This window comes from Cricetulus griseus (assembly GCF_003668045.3).
Source record: "Cricetulus griseus strain 17A/GY chromosome 1 unlocalized genomic scaffold, alternate assembly CriGri-PICRH-1.0 chr1_0, whole genome shotgun sequence".
NCBI classification, from domain to species: Eukaryota; Metazoa; Chordata; class Mammalia; order Rodentia; family Cricetidae; genus Cricetulus; species Cricetulus griseus.
This window is the reverse complement of record NW_023276806.1, coordinates 138,086,641-138,101,242: the sequence shown is the minus strand read 5'-3', so window position 1 is coordinate 138,101,242 and position 14,602 is coordinate 138,086,641. Positions and strand designations below refer to the sequence as shown.

At 40.9% G+C, this 14,602-nt stretch overlaps 1 long non-coding RNA gene across 2 annotated transcripts; it reads right to left on the bottom strand.

Moving 5' to 3' along the window:
* Window positions 1-6,623: 6,623 nt before the first annotated feature.
* Window positions 6,624-14,233, bottom strand: LOC107977803. Of its 2 annotated transcripts, none has more exons than XR_004771531.1 (4): window positions 14,118-14,233; window positions 11,401-11,571; window positions 10,110-10,211; window positions 6,624-6,783 (listed from the first exon to the last, which is right to left on the bottom strand). It is a non-coding gene; the product is annotated as an uncharacterized LOC107977803 (long non-coding RNA). The 2 variants fall into 2 exon arrangements; XR_004771532.1 differs by having other exon boundaries at window positions 10,110-10,206.
* Window positions 14,234-14,602: the final 369 nt, after the last annotated feature.

Here is a 14,602-nt window from a genome sequence, read left to right as displayed (position 1 = left end):
AGAAGACGAAAGATAATAGAACAGGGAGAGGAGCAGAAAGAATAGGAAATAAGCGTTCAATGGCTAAAAAGAGAAAGCTTTCTGTGGAGAAGAGGCAAGGATTCAGACTGAAGATAAGGTTCTCGTGTTTATCAAGGACTGCACAGTCAGAAGCAGACTTGCAGGGTTTTTCTCACTCTTTATCTCCAACATCTACTCTCTCCAGAAACCCTGTTTTGAGATAATAAACTATTGGAGTAAGACTCGGAAGAAAGCAACAAAGCCATAGATAACCCGATGTATTTTATTGGGCAACAGGTATTTTCCTGATTTTTGACAAGACTGTGTAGGGTATTGGTGGAAAACTTCTGAGACAGATCATGGAAAGCATTTGTCCAACAAAGATCCCTGTTTGGAGAATCTAATTTTCGTTCTCTGGCTACTGTCTTGTAGTACGATGTCATTATGATGTCTTCAGTGTGGATTCCTTCCTCGAGTCATTACAATAAAAACCGAAGTGTAGACTGGATGACTTGAGCAAAGAACAGTTACTCCTCTTGGTGGAGGCTGAACCATATATGACTGAGCCATTGGCAGATTCTGTTTCTGGTAAGACCTGTCTTGTTCCTGTGGCCCACATGGTAGAAATGATTAGGTAACTAACTCTGTGAAGTCCTTTTTGTAAGGTCATTAGTCCTATTTATATAGGCTTTCCCTTATGATCCAATCAGATTGCAAAAGCCTCAGCACTAAATAGCATCTCACTGGAGGCTAGGTTTCCATACATGACTTTGGGGATGATCGTTCAGTCAATAAGACAGCAGGACATTGTATAGATGGTATATTAGTTTTCTGCTATAACTGACTTCAGGGAAAGATAAAGAGAAAAGATTTAATTTTGTTCATAGTTCTAGAGTTTTCATTCCATGGTTGGTATGACTGATTTCTTTGAGGTCTCTGGTGGGAGACAAGAACCCATGTCAGGAGGAAGAGGGGACAGGCTAGATTTGTTCACCTCATGGTGGGTGTGGTAGTTTGAAAGAAAATGCCTGCCACAGGTTCATAGGAAGTAGCACTATTAGGAGGTGTGGCTTTTTTAGAGGCAGTGTATCACTAGGAGGTGGGCTTTGAAGTCTCAAATGCTCAAGCCAGGTCTAGCGTGATATTCACTTCCTGCTGCCTGTGGATCCAGATGTAGAACTCTTTAGCTCCTTCTCCAGCACCATGTTTGCCCGCATGCTGCCATGTGCCCTGCCATGATGATAATGGGTTAAACCTCTGAAACTGTAAGCCAGCCCCAGTTAAATGTTTTTAAGAGCTGCTGTGATCATGGTGTCTCTTCCCAGCAAAAGAAACCCTAAGACAGTGGGGAAATAAAAGAGATAATAAAAGGACAGAGTGGTATCCCATCTCTTCTTCAAGGATGTGTCTTCAATGACTGGCTTGTGAATCTGTTTGTGTCTGTCTGTCTGTCCTTTTGTGTGACTGCTTGTTGTATGAGTGAGATGTGTATCTGAATGTACTGTACGTGTTTGTGTGTGTGGATGGTGTCTGTCTGTCCCTAGCAAAGGGCTTTACTCTGTATTTATTGAATAGTGTAGAAAGTATCATGACGGGGAGGAGTGAGTTTCTTTACAGAAATCTTCAACAGAGTATTACAAGAGCTCAACTCTCTGTCTCCAACTAATCCCAGCTGACCCAGATAACAATCAATCAATATTCATAACTGGTTGATTTCAAAGATTGTTGTGATATATTTTAGGAAGTTGTTTTCAACCTCTGTATTTGCTGCTTTCTGCAAATGATACCCATGCCTTGTTCTGGGTCGGGGATGGAAGAGTACCTAACTTAAGATTGCAGCTATGCCTTAGCTTGAGTTATAAAAATTGATTGCATGGGAAATCGAAGGCAAGTAAGTTTGGTTGTGACTTTTATTTTCTCTGAAAGGCAGGTTAAATGAACAGGCTGAATAAACAAATCGCTAATAGTCTTAAATCTTAAATGACCTCAAAGAGTTTTGTTATTAACTTTGTCTGTAAGATATATCAAATTTCCAGTCTTTTCGAATGTAAGGAATATTTTAATAATATTGCATTGCCACACTTGCCTACTTCCTCAAGATTATATTCAGGTTCTTTCCTACATTTTATTTTCCCTCACCTGGTAAGTTTTATGTTTTAGGAGCAATCTATATATTTGCTCAGGACTATTGCTGCACTGTCTAACCTTGCCGAGAAGCTGCCAGATGTCATTGTCAACTGCTAGATGACACTGACAGCAGGAAATCATAATCATTTCTGATTTTCAAATCCCCAGAAGTATTCCCATTTGTGATATATGTAGAAGCTGTAGCACATTTGAATGGCACACATCATGCTCCACACGGCTCTCCATTAAGTCCAATATGTCTTAGTTTTCTTCTTTCAACATGGGAATGTCTTCTATCTGTAAGATATCCAAATTTTGTCTACTCGTACTTCTGTGCCCATAGTAATGTCTGGAGCCTTTCCCACCTGGAGTGAGAGCCATCTGTGGTCTCTTTTAAGATAGTTCCTCTTCTGTTTCTGCCTTGGGGCAGACCATTTGGTAGAGGTAGAGGAAGTTTGGTACTAGGGCTGAGGGTCAGGTTATGAAAGTCCTTTATTAATATTTCAGGCCAAGATCTTTCTGAATCTTTGGGGTAATTTTTTTTATGGAACATATGAAAAACCCCGGGGACATGGTTAGCTTAAGCATTTGTGACACTCCATTGGTGATGTGGGGAAGCTTCAAAAATTATCCTGGGAAAAATTGTTCAGTTCCAAAAGAGATTGGACTGTAAAATCCAACAAGTAGTGGTGAAATAAGCCAACCTCAGACATTGATGTTTCTCTCCTTGTAAAAAAGTAGTTCACCAAAGTGATGTGTCAAAATTTGAAAAATATATGTAACTCCTTAACTGAATTGTAAAATGTGTATATTATTCTTTTAATACTAGCTGTTTGACCCATGTGCTGCCACTAAACTCCCCCAAATTTCTTCCTGTTTGTGCAGCAGGGTTGAAAACATGTAACATGCTTTTCTCCTGGGGATGTTCAAGCATGGCGTTTCATAGGAAGCTATGCAGGGAACATGGTATACCATATTATTCCTAGCTGACCATATGAAATAGTATTAAAACTCTTCAACCTGAATCGTAAAAGGGTATGTATCTGTTGGCTGTTTTCATATAAACTTCCCAGCTGTGCATCCTTGAAGAAGAACTGAATATGAAGTTTTACTGGATTTCTTCCCACAGATCTTATATCATGCCACTTGACCCAGAGACCAAGTTTCATGAATTTTTGTGGGTGGAGACAGGTAAGAATTTATGGCTTGGATGACTCCCCTAAATCCAGAGAAATGAGAAGTAACTTACCCTTTGCAAAATCTTTAGAAGGAACACAAAATGATTAGGACTCTCAAACCAAGGAAACTCCAGGTTTATAAGATAGATATTATTTTATAAGCTATATGCCTTTATTTAGAACCTGATAAATTTGCTGAAATCTTAACATTAGTTTCCCCCAAATGAGTACATACTATTGATTGTAAAAGGAAAAGTGTCTGGGTTATATTCGTTGATGTTGGGTGGGCTGAGTGTTGTTTAGAGCCATGTAGATGGTTAACAGTGAGAATCGATGTGAGGGGCATTTGTTACCATACTAGGGAGAAGTAAGGATGAAATAAAAAAGAACTTCTCTGGCATTTTCCACCACAAGGAGCAATGCTGACTTCCAGGTTTCCATGTCCCTGAGCCCCAAAACTTAACCAGATTTTCCTCATCCATGCCTGCTGAACTCTGAGAACCCTTTTCTATCTTACCCTGAGTGGGTCAGAGGAGTACCTACATGGCCATTTGTCACTAAAACACTTCTTCACCTCCCCCAAAGCTTGTCTGATTAGCCCCAAAGCATGTTGAACCCACAACAAGGTTACTGGAAACGCCACTTAGTAAATAGACACTTTACAGTAATCGAATCTTGGTGTCACACAGTTCAGACCACAGGCCCTGGCAGCCCAGAGCAAGAGTGGCTTGGAGCAAACTGCACAGACAGGAAGCAAAATCCTCAGCGGGGTCCTACCACAGTGCTTTGGCTTTCAGTTGCAAGGAGGAAAATTTACCAGCTACCACCTTACCTATTGCCACTAAGTTGCTGTCACTGAAGTAATGTTAGGGGGTGGGGGGCAGGTAAACCATGAAGAAAACCAGCCGGGGTGGGGCTTTCAAAACAATTTCCAAAGAACAATTTTGTGTTCTCAAGTTTCTCATATTATTGATTAATGGTCAAAAGTCATGTGTGGAAGGGGAATCCCCAAGCCCAGTTATGGCGGTTAGACCACTAGGTGGGCTCTGCTGACATTTAGCCAAAATGATAAGATATTCTGATGCTTTTCAAGTGGTTTTGAGCTGCGGTCTATGAATTCTAAATTCATTCCAGGTGAGGTTCAGTCTTCTGACTCTCAAGCAAGAGAACCTGTCCACTAGCTCGAAGCACTGGATAAGGTGTCTCCATTCGCTCGTCCTTACTGCAGTTCATTCTCCACGAGCCAGTGTGTCTCTGATGCTAACGGTAAACTGACTTAAGAGGCAATGTTAAATTACCTCTGTTGGGAAGAAAACTCATTCCCTTTTGTCCTGTGTTCAAGGATGAGCTTGGTTCCCTTTCTGGCTTCCTGGGGTCCTCTGTATAGCCTGCTCTGTGGTCAGTGCTCTCCCCTTCCGAATGTGATCCACAATCCTTTCTCTTAAAGCAAACAAAGCAAGGGGTAAGCGATGTCTCTCACACGTCTTCATTCACTGTGTCACTTAAAGCCCTGTTTTTGTTCCCTTTATCGCTGTACATACTTGGCTAATGTCAGCATCTCAAATGTCAACTCAGTCACACCATCATCAAGAAAACGGCTTCCCTCTGCTAACAACACCTGATAGCCATTGAGTCTGACGAGAGCTGTGGATGCTCCCTTGTTATTTGAGTCATGGGTTACCTGGTCCCCCTTAGAGGTGGACCCAGAATAGAGACAAGCTTCTCCTTACTTGCAGCTGGCCTTCTCTCTGTCTGTTTACTGATCTTTCTAGAACTGGTGACTCACCGTAAATCCCCAATAGGGACTGTCACTCCAGGGCTGTAATCCTTATAAGTCTTCTTCCCTGAAGTCTAGCTTCAAGTTTTATCTTTAGTGGGAGGGAATTCCAGTTATGTATAACATGTCCTGGGACTGACTATTGTGTGACTCTTACATACTTCATATATTGTATTACCACACACTGTATCAAGATAGAGAGTAACCACTGAACTCCTAAGATGAATCTAAAGAGAAAGTAATGCTATTATTAGCTTGCTAGATAGATAATAAGAAAGGGAATGACAAACTTTAGTGTTGACTGAAGCTGCTGTCTCATGTACTGTCCTGGGATTGCTTGATCTGAGTACCTGAGTTATTATCATTTTTTTAAAGACACTGTATTTTCCTACTTTAAAGGTCCTGTGTGGCAGCTTAACAACCTGTCTGGCCAATACCAGATTCTCAGCATTGAAAAGAATATGTCATTCTGGACAGAATGCTATATAAGCCAGGCATAACCTGAACTAGTCACTCACATGGCTCTGAGCATTACAATGGCTAGGTCACTTTTGCTCTGTGGTGACTACAGGTTTACAAGTAGTTTCTCTCGAATGTCCAAGTCAACTTCTACTTCAGCCATATCCGTCATGTATACCTCTTTCCCAATATAATTTTGGACTTGCAGCTGATTCATCAGAGGTAAATCATGAGTGTTGTGTTGGTACCTTTGCCTGCCTCTATCCAGTTTCTGCTCCAAACCATCAACTTGTCAAATGGATGAATCCATTTTAGCTTCCAGAGAGACTGTTACTATCACATTCCAGACTAAGTTCACCACCTAAAAATAGGCTAAGACTCACTTCAGAAAGCAAAAGAGGCAGATGTGAGCATAATGATTTTTTATTTATTCAGCGACAACACAGAACTGTTTTTAATGTATGGATGATAATGCTAACATGCTAATAACAACATATCCTAATAACCACAAGTGCTACTTGCCCTCTCTATACACAAGGCTCATTTAGGCTTTGTGTTTTCCTTCCCTCATAGAGTAGAAGCCAGGGAAGCTAAGTCACTTGTGCAAACCCTAACTCAGTAGGTGAGGAAGACACAGCTTATCTCCAATTTTACTTAAATTCCGTAACTCTTCTCCCCATCCAGAGGTTTAGACAGACCATGAAGTTAGGAAGGGCAAACAGGACAGTTTAAATTCCAGCCTAGGAAGTTTGCATTTGATCTCTTAGGCAACCAGAAGTCACCATGAATATTTTTGAGCCTAAGAGTAATGTAATAACAATCTCTTTAAGAAGGTTGATTGGATAGTTATGGGTAGGAGAGTCAAACACATGAAAGACAGAGGTTAAAGGCCATTTGAAAACATACTACAAAAAGATACAGAAAGCATAGGGGGAAATCATAGAGCTTTATTTAAAAAATTGAAAATATCCAAGTAAATGGACACATAAACCATGTTCTTACATATTTATCAGCATGGATATTATTATTATTATTATTATTATTATTATTATTATTAATCAATTAAATATTTCCATCTTCCTTTTCATTAGTCTGCAGAATCAATGGAATTCCAATCAATATGTCAACTGTTTTTATTTTTAAAAAATTTATGCAATATATATTGATGATGTTTTTGTCCTCCTTCAATTCCTCCCCAACTCTCCTGCCCAACTTCATATTCTCTTTCTTTCTCTCTCCAAACTAAAACACAAACAAAAAATGAAAATCAAAGTAAGAAAAAAAAAACAAGACAAAAAAGCCCCAAACAAACAGAAATAGCTTTGTATTGCTCAACTCCTTGGCATGAAGTCTACCCTGGAGTGTGGTTGAAGTGTGGTCAATATACCCAGTGTCACCACAGTGGGGAAAACTGATTTTCCTTTTTCTCTGCAGATATCAATTACAAACAGCTTCTTGGTTAGGGATGGGACTTTGTAGCTCCCCTTCTCAGACCCTGTCTCACTTTAATCTTTGCAGACCTTGTGTATGCTGCCACAGTTTCTACGAATTAATATTGCTCCGGCGTGTTGTGTTTGGAAGATAGCTGTTTCCTTGGAGTCACCCATCGCCTCTGGCTCTTATGTTTCTGCCCCCTCTTTCTCATAGGTCCCTGAGCCCTTAGGGGAAGATTTTGATGAACCTATCCCATTTAGGATTGACTGCTCCAAACTCTCTCAGTCTCTGCATGTTATCCAATTGTGGGTCTGTCTCTATGTTAATTTCCATCTTCTACAATAAGCTTTTCTGATGAGAGTTGAGCAAGGTGCTGATCTATGGTTATAACAATATGTTGGGTTTTTGGTTTTTGGTTTTTGGTTTTTTGAGGCAGGGTTTCTCTGTGGCTTTGGAGGCTGTCCTGGTACTAGTTCTTGCTGGTCTCGAACTCACAGAGATCCACCTGCCTCTGCCTCCTGAGTGCTGGGATTAAAGGCATGTGCCACCTCTGACTGGCTAACAATATGTTGTTAAGAGTCATTTTATTGTTATAATCCTTTAGCAGAATAACTGTAGTTAGTAGGTTTTTCCTTTAGGATCATAAATTAGCTAATATCAGATTTTTGATCACTTTAGCAGTCAAGTATGGGTTCCATATCATGGAGCGGGCCTTAAATCTAATCAAAAAGTGGTCAGTTACTCCCAGAACATTCATGACTATTGAACCTGTATGTCTTGTAGAGACATCTTTGTTACAGGTCTCAGGGGTTGAGGCTGGATGATACTGAAGGTGATTTTTTCACTCTGATAGTCTACTGAGTGCCTTCCAGTGTCAAGACTGCTAGTCAGAGGGAGTGGAGCTTCTAGTTGGGCACCTGTTATAGGGAAGAGCTGGCACACTCTGCTCCTTCCCTAAGCTTCTCCATCCCAAGGGCTGATCTGCTATTCCCCTAGCTACCCTTCTTTGTATAATCCAGCTATTTTGGTTACCTGGCTCGTTTGGTCTACCTTTTACCCTCCTGGCTAGTCTCTTGGCTTAGGCCACCCCTCTTGGTTGGAGGCTACTTTCCTCTCAACCCTGTGCTCACATGGGCTGGCTCAGGGTCATGTTCACTCTGGACTCTCCCAGACATCCCTGCCTCTGGCTATATTCTCCCTTTTGCATAAACTAAATGTTCTCCACCATACCTACCTAGGAGCATTTCTTTCATTCAATCCCCTTCCTCTGTGTGCAACTCCAGCATGTAAAGTCCTTCTCATAACGTGTCATCCCGAGCTCTTTCACCTCCCTGCCCTGTCTTCACTGAGATTGCAACAGGCCTACGTAGGTACTCTGTATAACCTAACTGACTAGAAACCTCAATTCTTACCTGCCATCTCAATTCTCCTTTGCTCTAGAGCAAAAAACGTATTTGCCAGGTACAAGTTTTTTTGCAAAAACCTCCAGCCTACTGAGACATGAAAAGGTTTCACTTCCTCTGAAGGATTTTACTCAGCACACACCAGGAGAACTATACCTGTAGCCACTTATCTAGTTAATTGCTCAGATTCAAGAAGGCCAAGTAGTCTTGACCCAGTCCCCAGCTTAGGCCTCAAGATCTCATGAAGGTGGGAGCCCTTTCTCCTAAGGCATTTATGGTCAAAAGGAATGAAGCCCAGACTTGGGACAAGTGATAACTGCTGGAGACGTCCATTGGGCCTTTGAAATGTGCTTACATTAAGGTTAGAGGGAAAAACCTGGATCTTCCCTGACCTCAGAGGAGCAAAGGCATTTTTATGGTTGTTTCTTTCTTTCCTTGCCTATGGGAAGTCCAGCTACATTCGTATAATATTCAGGCTGGCTTTTGAGGTGTATTTTGTGACTGTTTGAGAGACTCTCACTATGTAGCCTAGACAGGCCTGACAGGCCTTAGACTCACAGTCCTCCTTTCGCAAACCCTGGGATCATGGGCATGTACTACCACTTTTGACTTTTGGCCTGGTTTTTATCCTGCCATGAGGTAAACTGTTTTTTGTTTTTTGTAGTTTTTTATTATCAAGTGACTTCAGTGATATGGCCTGAGATAAAAGGGACTGGCTCATCTATTTTTTCTTCCCCACCACCAGGAAGTATTTATAACTATCTCTTAGCCAGACTTTAGTATGTGCACTTAAGATGATAATTGAAACTCAATAGGCACTCCAAGTTTATAAAAGTTTCTTCTTAGAAATTTATAGTTTCATTCCACATATTTAAAGACTGGGTCCATCTGTACTGTATTTGAAGTATGGATGAGGATTTAGCTTTTTCCTGAAAATGGTTTTCCAATAGCTGTAAGCCCATTTCCAGAAATAATCAACTTTTCTTCCATTATTTAATGTCTCAGTGAGGAGGGAAGTACAGGCAGATACATTTAGCCTCATTTTATAATTAAGTCAACTCCACTGGTGGGGATGGTTAAATGACTTAAGGTTAATGAAAAACACTGATGAGGTAGGAATAAAATTTCAATTAATACTCTCCCCAGAAAAAGGTTTTCATGTAGCTGGCTTATTATACATAAAAATAATCTACAGGGAAAAATCAATGATTGAAAGACAATGAAATTTAGCCTTGATGGTTAGTCTTGGACATCACCCAGAATTGGTGTAATTTCTTTTCCCTGCAGTTTCTCAGAATGAGTCCCAGGGTGACATGGTACACTTCCCTTACCTATCAGCTATGCCGAGATGTGTTTTCTGATAATTAATGATAAAAGTTTAGGGAATGTGTTACATATAAATAAACTGCTATGCTGAGTTGACCACCAAATTACAGAAAACCGATATCAAAGACAAAAGTTTAACTATTTCTGGTCATAAAGCAAGTACAATTTTTAATGACTAACCTATGAATTATTTCTTGCCAAAGACCATTATACATGTTTTGTAAAGGGCAGAAATTTACAAAATCACGATTTGTATTTTGTTTTTAATCTTTATCAATATTTAATGGGTTAGTGTGACTTATTTCCACTTTTCCTTGAAAATCCACCTATGGTTTCTAGTGAAATGGAAAACAATCTTGAAAATGTTTCTGGCATGAGCATAAATCCAACAGGGAGTTTACTTACAAAGTGGAAACTCTCCTACATATAGGAAGTGTAGTCTTCTGGGAGTGCCAGGGACGTCACAACTCATCCTGTCCTGGATACTGGCCCAAGAGTCCACCTGCCCTTGAGACAGAAGAAAGAATGTGTGTGGCAGAAACTTTTATCTCAATGATATTGATGGTAGGGGCACTCTGGAGATAGTTACACAAAGGTACTCGGCAATGCCCCCAACAAGACACAGTCCAGTCCCTCTTTGACTGCCAGCAGCAACACAGGACTTAGTTTTTAAAAAGTTTCTCCTTTCAATTTGTCTAAAATACTTCCCATCTACAGGATGTGCCACTAAAGATAACAAAAAAGACTAGTCCCATCTTTCTGTGAGCCTTTCTTTAAAGCATGTGTAAGCCACACCCACAGATTTTCTGCAAGTTGTATGAAAGAACCTTCAAGTTAAGCAAAGAAAAACACCCAGGCTGGCCCTGAAAGCTAGACTTAGGATAAAAATGCTAGCTTCTTTTTTCTCCTTGGATCATTTCCAATCCTTTCATTTATCAGATGAATAAATATGTGTACTCAAATGTCCCAGAATTCTCCATGTCAGGCATACAAGTTCTATAAACACAACTCTAAGACCTTCCTTGGCCATCAGCTCTAGCTGTTATTCTAACCCCAAGGAACCTAAGGGGAAGGGCTAGCTAGCATGGCTAGCAACTGATGTTCAGAGGACTCTGCTAGTCCTAGCAGAGCTACCCACAGAGAATGACAACCCCAGATCCTGGGGAACTTACATTAGGGTGTGGGACTGCATGAGGGAAGGAAGGGAATGACACAGTACCTCACTGTCTTTCAGTTCAATATTAGTCTATTTCACAATGTCATTACAGTGATACAATATTTCATTGTTCGCAAAGTGTCCTCCAATATATCCTCTCTCATTTCTCTCCTGCTTAATAAGCATTATGGAAAAGAAATTATCTATAAATTGCAAATATATTGTATACACATATTAGAAGACTCAAATAGTCATAGTCTAGTCAAAATAATATTGTATTTTATTTCATGTGGGAAAGAAGTATAGAGTGGTAGAAATATAGTCCAGTAGTCAGGTACTTGCCTAATGTAGATGATGCCTTGGATTTGATTTGCTATATCCCCTACCCCATTACACCCAGAAAAGTAAAAGAAGCTTGGGGGGCTGCTATGGCGGCTCTATCAAGAGAAGGGGCCCAGGCTCTCTCTGTTTCATCTTCAGTGGGTACTCTCCATCCTCGTGTCGACCTCATAGTAACCTTTCAGTTGCTATTGTACTCACCACAGCTGTGAACAGGAGGAGGAAAACTGAAGGGAGGTCACATCTCCAGATGAATTACTTTCACCCAAAGTGATTCCTCATTGGTTACTTCTATCTGCCAGGAAGGCTGGGAAATGTAGTTTGTTTGTTTAAACATAGACTCAAGTCTCCTGTCTGTATAGGAGTTCATTGCTAAAAAAAAAGTTTGATGAAATGATTATCAGGATGGTAATTTGTAGTCTCTGACCAAAGAAACTGGGGCTAACAGGGGTTAATTGATGGGCTGTGAACCATGGCCAGCTGCTGTCTGATGGAAGCTCTGTGATAACTTTAGAGCATTCTCCTGATGATGAATTACCCTAAGTGAGACATTGATATCCTATTGCATATAAATGGACTCTTTTATACCTTAAAGGGTACCAATTGCTTATGTAATTGTAAATGACAGCATGCATCTTTTTTTTTTCCCTGCATTTGGTAAAATTTTGTTTTCTGTGTTATCTGCACCTTTACAACCCAGAGGCCTGGCTTGACCCACAGTAGAGCCTAGTGCCTATGGCTTCATGTTTCCCTATGGGACCACCACCTCCTCCTATGTGGTGCCCTTTCCATTTGAGTAAAGCAGGCAGTCTGCACTGCATTGATTTTCTTCCATTTGTTGTTGTTTCAAGTGTGTTAATTACTGTGTCATACTGACTAAATACCTGGCAGAGGGGAGGGGAGGGGCCTGTTTTGGTTCATGGTTCAGAGAAAGTTGTTCATCATGGTGGAAAAGGCATGACTGGGGAAGCTCAAGACAGCTGGCCACATCCCAGCCACCAGCAAACAGCTCAGACTAGAAGGGAATGGATTATAACTGAGTCCATCTGCCAGCCAGGCCTTCAGTCCCAAAGTTTCCAGAACCTCTCATCACAATGCCACCAGCTGGGGACCAAGGTCACAGATACTCAAGTAGATGCTCCACATCCAAACCCTACCAGAGTGTATGTGGACTCCAGTTTTCAGTGCTGGCTTTTTCACTGTCATCTGTCTTAGGGGTGGCAGGACCTTTGCCCTTTTTGTGACATTCATAAGTCTATACTTTTGATTTTCATCTAAGACATCCATCAATCTTGTTTTCTTGTTTATAATTGTGAAAGAAGCAGTTGCCACCTTTTCTCCCCCCCCACCTTTTATTGAAGACAGATTCTTTTTTGTGGGGGTGGGGAACAGGATACATTTATTCCAAAGGTTCTGCAGTCTTTAAAACAAGCACTGAGAAAACCGAACAAAGACTTGGGCTGAAGATTACCAATTCAAGCAAATGATATCTCTTTGTTACTCTCTCCAGTGAAACCCTAATAAATGATAGGTGCCATCCTAATGAAGGAAACAGGAGGCATTTGTTTCAAAAGAGCTGTTAATAGTGATAAATGTGCTTATGAGAATCTAAGTAGGAGAAAGGACAGAGTGACAAGGGTTTTGATGTATTATATCCAGTGCATTGGAGGAGGCTCACCTCAGTAACAGCATCTTAAATCTCTTCTCACTGTCTCTAACAATCTTGTGGGGTGGACAGTGTTAGTTTAAACAGCTAGTGTGACTACTATCTGGGAGCCACTCTGAGTATATAATGTTCTGTCTTTTCTAATTAACAATGTTGCTGATTGACAATGCTGCTCTGATATTTAGTTTGTGGGAAAGATGTTCCTTAATAATCAGTCTAGGAGAACAGGGGAACAGCTGTTTACTTTTTTTCCCCTTTGGCCTTTAAGTATTTTTTTTGTGTGTGTGCCTATAATGGATTCCTGAACCTCCACATGTGAAGAATTTGCAATCGAAGACAGAGTCTTTTCTCATAGCACATACCTGATTACAGTTTCCCTCCCTCCACTCCCTCCAGACCCTCCCTACCTGCTCTCCCCTCTGGATCCACAGACTTCTAAGAGATAACAACCAAACATGGCAAAATAAAATATAATAAGCTGGACAAGCCAAATCAATAGAAGAAAAAGAGACCTAAGAGCAGCCACAAGAATCAGAGACCCACTTGTTCCATGACATACTAAGCTGAAAGCTATAATGTATACTGAGGACCTGGTGCAGACCCTGTGCTTGCTGCTTGAGTCTCTGTGAGCTCACATGAGCCTTCTCAGCTGCTCTAGAGCACCTGGTTCTCCTGGTGTTCTCCATCCCTTCTGGTTCTTACACTCTTTGCTTCCTCTTCCTCAGGGTTCCCTGAGCTTTGAGGGGATAGATTTTTGGAGACATCCCACTTAGAGCTGTTCTCTCTCTCTCTCTCTCTCTCTCTCTCTCTCTCTCTCTCTCTCTCTGTGTGTGTGTGTGTGTGTGTGTGTGTGGCTGGCTGACTGGCTGGCTGGCTGGCTGGCTGGCTGGCTGGCTGTGGGTCTCTGCATCTGTTCCCATCTGCTATATTATAAATAAAAGGAAATGTTTCCGGCCACAGTTTTTACAAAACGTATTATACAATTGAAAAATAACTAGATTGTATCTCCTCAAAAAAAAAAAAAAAACAAAAAACAAACAAAAAAAACAACAACAACAAAAAACCAAAGAACAAAACTCGGTTCTTCTAACAACTTCATTTGGGTCAGAGGATAGCAAAAGATTCTGGCTAAAAGATAGATCTTCCAATGCCATCAAAGCACCCACATACATCAAATGGATAATGAATCTCTGCTTACAAGAAGTCACATTACACAAACTTATTTACACACACCAATCATTTACATACATACCTGTGTTAACCGGTTCTTTGTCTTAGGTTTTACTTTATTAAGGAATGAATGAAATCCCACTGGAATGTTGGCTTTCCTGTAACACATAATAGGGATACTTCTTCATTATGCACATATGGTCACTGATGGTGCATATGGGGTGGTTGTGATGTAAAGAAACGAGAAAGCCTATAGAGTCTTCCAGTGTCTCTTGGGATCTCTGTAAGTGGAAAGTAACCAGGTTAAAGAGGAATCTCAGAGAGAGGCCAGTGGAGTACCACAAACCCAGCATGACTGAGGATTTCAAAGCTGAAAATTTTGAAGGCTGCTCAACCTCAGGGTGGATGCGCTGTCCCAGCCATTTATCTGAGATGCAGAGAGAGTGACTCTTGATCTCTTGACTGTGTTCAATTTTTTCCAGAAGAAGAGGTGGTGAATATCACCCAGCTTCCACTCCGGGGGCCCCCCTGCTTCACTAAGGCAGACTTCTCAAGCCTTTCTTACTT